The following is a 4,920-nucleotide window of genomic DNA, read 5'->3' on the forward strand; positions in this document are numbered from 1 at the left end:
AGGAGACATCAGAAGTGCAGCTTCTGAGAGTGGGAGAAAGACTTTTCTCCAGGGAAGAGCACACCAACTGGTTATCCAATACCAAATGATCGGCCCTGAAAAAAATAGATATATGTCATATTGTATGAACTACGAAGGTTATATTTATATATGTACAGATAGTAATTGAAGAAAAAAATGGCCTGAAAGGGAGAAATGGGGCCATGAATTTGAAAAAGAGGAAAAAAATGAGAGAGGAGATGGGAGGATTTGGAGGAAGAAACAGGAAGTGATGCAAATATTCTATAATTTTAAAAATTATTTAATAAAAATAAGGAAGCAAGCTGGGCTGGAAAGATGGCTTAGTAGATAAAGTACTTGCTGAGCAAGCATCAGGATCTGAGCTAGGATTCTCAGAATCCACATAAAAGGCTGAGAATACCTGTAATCCCTGTAATCCATGGGAAACAGTACTACATATTTGGATAGGAGGATCCCAGCAGCTCATTCACCAGCCCTTCCAGTCAGGTAGTGAGCTCTAGGTTCAGTGATGGGCCCTATTACAAAAGAAAAATAAAATAAGCAGTAATGGAGGAAGAAGGCCACACTAATCTCTGTCCTCCATAATCATTGCACGCACAGGTGGGCAAACCCCGCATACATGTACACACCATCCACATACCAAACATACACACATACACATACGTATGTCTCTCTCTGCCTCTCTCACACACACACCACAAATATGCACACCATATACCATATATATGCATACATTTAAAAAATGAAAAGGCAATATTTGTATGCAAAACTGCTAAAACTTTGTTTGTTAGTGTTTGTTAATTTTCAGGTTAGAATACAAAGTTACCCATCCCTGACCTGGCTGCTCCCTGTTCTCACCTAGTTAGAGTCTTTCTGCTTCCCTGTGTTTCTGTTGCATTTTCCTTTCTATCCCTCGCCTCCCATAAAAGCTCTTCCTTTACTCTAACTTAGGCCCCTTCCTAACTTCGTAACCTAAGAAGGCACATACATAACTATTCACATACATATACACAAGTGTGTAAACACATTCAGGTTTCACCTGTGAGGACAAGTTTGTCTTTCTGAGTCTGACTTACTTTGTTTACCGTAATGATTTCCAGTTGCATCTGTTTTCCTACACGTGTTAAGCTGTCATTTCTCTTACCTGTATGATATTGTATTGTATGTATATATCAGATTCTCTTATCCATTCATCTGTTGATGAGTGACTGTCTAAGCCAGTGACATGAACTAACTAGCTATTGATAGTATGTCAGTCACAAACACTGATGTCCAACAGTCCTTGGGCATAACTGGGTCCATGGTTCTATTTTTAGGTTTTTGTTTTGATTTTTAACGGTTGATCCGACTCTCCTGGGCCTATTTTCAGGTTTTTGATAGGATTTCCAAGCTGATTTGCACTACACTCTGACTGGGGTGAGATGGAATCTCAAGACAAGCTCGATCTGCATTTCCCTGATGGCTAGGGATGTAGAACATTTCAAAAGTATTCATGGGTCATTTGTGTTTCTTTTGAGAATGGTCTATTCGGTTTATTAGTGCATTTCTTCACTGGATGGTTTAGGGTTTTGTTTAATCTTTGCAATCTTTATATATCCTGGACATTAATCTCTGCCTTATGTGTAGTTGGCAGGTTTTTGTTTTTTTCATTTCTTCAATCTGATGTTTGTTTCCTTTGCTGTGCAGAAGCTTTTAAAACTATTTTACTTAACATTTATACATGTGTCTAACATGCTCAGATCAAATCTACCTACATTCCCTCCCCTCCAACTCCTCCTCTGCCACCCTCTTCACTTTGGTCTCCCAAATTATGTTCTCTCTCCCTCCCTCCCTCTCCTCTCCCTCTCCCTCTCCTCTTTCCCCATGTGTGTATGTGTGTGTGTGTGCACACACATGTGTGCTGTGTGTGTGTGTGTGTGTGTGTGTGTGTACCCTCTGAGTCCATTTAGTACTGCTTGTTTGTGCATGGGTGTGGGACAATCTGGAGCATGGTTAGCCTCTCACATCCCTAAAGAAAACTGACTCTCCATCCACCAGCAACCATTAGTTGCCAACAGCTCCTCAGATGGGGTTGGTACTGCATAAGGCTGTCCCCTATCCATGTTGAGATTTTGGCTGGCTTGGTGTCATGCAAGTCTTATGCATGTGGTCCCAGTTTCTGTGCACGCATGTTTGCAAGTGTGTTGTCAGGGCTGGCAAATACTGTCCTGCTGAGCTCGCTCTCTCTCTCTCTCTCTCTCTCTCTCGCTCTCTCTCTCTCTCTCTCTCTCATCTCTCTCCCCTTATAATCTCTCTCTCTCACACACACACACACACATCTCTCTCCCCTTATAATATTCTGACCCTTGGTGGGAGGTATGATATAGACGCCCCATTTAGAACTAAGCACTCCGTAGACTTATTCTTTTCACATTGACCAGTTGTGAGTCTCTGTACCAATCACCATCTACTGCATGAAGAAGCTTCTCTGATGAGGGCTGAAAGATGCACTGATTTTTTTTTTTTTTATGCAGTTAACAGTACCAAGCAAAGGTTTCATCATTTGGAGTGGGCTATAAATCCAATCAGACAATGGTTGATTACTGCCATGATATCCCTGCTACTGCTGGACCAATGAGTAGATTTTGCTGAGTCAGTCATCATAGTAACTCACAGCTTAGGAAAAGATGGCTTTTCTCCCCTGGCAGTGGGAATGGAACTTTCCAGCTTTGTGAAAAATTATGCTTCCAGATCAATACCACTTGATTTCTGTGTGCTCTGTGACCTAAGTATGTGATGTTTTCAATAACAAGATCATACCATCAAACTCCAAAGAGTAACCTAGACCAGCAACAATGAGCTGTAATGTTTAGGGTGGGGAAGGTCTATGAGGTTCTACCCACTATAACAATTCAAAAAGAAGTAACCAAGATCTGGCACTGAGATGTTCATTTGATAGCCTATGGTGTCTTGGGAAGGAAGGTGTTATTCCCTCATCATAGGATACTTCCATTTTAAACAGTGTGTGTGTGCATGTGTGTGTGTGTGTGTGTGTGTGTGTGTGTGTGTGTGTGTGTGTGCATGTGAATGTGTGTGTGTGTGTGTGTGTGTGTGTGTGTGTGTGTGTGTGTGTGTGTGTGTGTGTGTGCGCGCGCGCACATGCATGCATGTGCTTTAGGAAGATTCAACAGTCAGATCTCTCTATGGCATGTTCAAAGGTCTTTAATGTTAGTGACCCCTCCTCGCCTTACCATCCCATAATGTACCCTATTTACCTTCTCCTGATCAATTATTCCTCTTTCCCTCCTTCATATCACCTGTGTTCTACTATTACTTTTCTTGAAATCTGCCTTCCCATAGTCCCTCACTTGTTTCCTGCCTTCTGTGGGCACTCCAGTTTAAATACACATCTCTAAAAATCCAAAGCTAACATCTGCAAAGGAGAGAAAACATGCAGCATTTGTTTTTCTGAGTCTGTTACCTCTGTCAGAATGGTTATTTCAAGCCCGTCAATTTACCTATGGATTTAGCCTTCCTATATATCAATGATAAATATACTGAGAAGGAAACCAGGGGGAAAATCCCATTCACCATAGTCTCAAAACAAACAAACAAAACAACACCAAAACTTGGAATATATCTAGACAGGCAACTGAAAGCCTTGTACAATGAAAACTTTAATACATTGAAGAAAGAAATTACAGAAGATCCCAGAATGTGGAAAGACCTCCCATGCTCATGGGTTAGGATTAATATTGTAGATATGGCCATCCTACCAAAAGCAATTTACAGATGTAAATTCAATCTCCATCAACATTCTAATCCAATTTTTCAGAAAATTTATTTGAAAAATTCATAAGAAAACACAAAAGACCCAAGATAGTCCAAATAATCCTTAACAATGAAACACTGCCAGAGGAATTGCTATTTCTGATTTCAAGTTATACCACAGACCTCTAGTAATAAAAACACCATAGAACTGGCATAAAAAGCACACACTGTTCAATGAAATAAAATTTAGGACCCAGATATAAGCCCACACCCATATAGCTATATGAGTTTTGACAAATAGACCAACAATATACACTGGAGAAAAGACAGAATCTTCAACAAATAGTGCTGATAAAACTGGATAGCTACACGTAGAAGAATGAAAAGAGACCCTTGTCCCTCAGCCTACATCAAATTCAGCTCCAAATGGACCAAGAACTTCAGCATAAGACCTGATACCCTGAATCCAATAGGAGAGAAAGTAGGGAATGTGCTTCAATTTACAGGCACAGGAAAGGACTTTGTGAAAGAGGCTGTGGTAATGCAGACATTAAGACAAACAACTGACAAGTAGGACTTCGTGAAACTAAACTGATGCTGAACAACAAATAACACTATCATTCAAACAAATAGGCAGCCAACATCTGACAGAGGGTCAATGTCTAGAATGCAAACTAACTTCGAAAATCCAAACACCAAGAAAACAAACAGTCCAACTGAGAACTGGCACATGGAACTGGAAAGTTCTTAAAAGAAGAAATGTGAGTGACTGAGACTTAAAAAAAAAAATCTACTCAACATTCTTAGCCACTGGGGAAATGAAATTAAAAGTACCTTTACTCATTTCAGAATGGTAACAGACAAAAACTAAACAGAGAAATAATGAAACTAACAGAGGTTATGATTCCAATGGACCTAACAGATAGAACAGTTCACCCAAACACACACGAAAAATCTTCTTCTCAGTACCTCACAGAACCTTCTCCAAAACTGACTATATAATAATCAGTTACAAAGCAAGCCTCAACAGATACAAGAAGATTAAGATAACCCCTTACATCCTATCAGATCACCATGGATTAAAACAGGAATTCAAAGCAACAGAAACAACAGAACGCCTACATTCTAGTGGACACTCTTTACTCAGTA

The sequence above is a fragment of the Arvicanthis niloticus genome, chromosome 2 (assembly GCF_011762505.2).
Source record: "Arvicanthis niloticus isolate mArvNil1 chromosome 2, mArvNil1.pat.X, whole genome shotgun sequence".
NCBI classification, from domain to species: Eukaryota; Metazoa; Chordata; class Mammalia; order Rodentia; family Muridae; genus Arvicanthis; species Arvicanthis niloticus.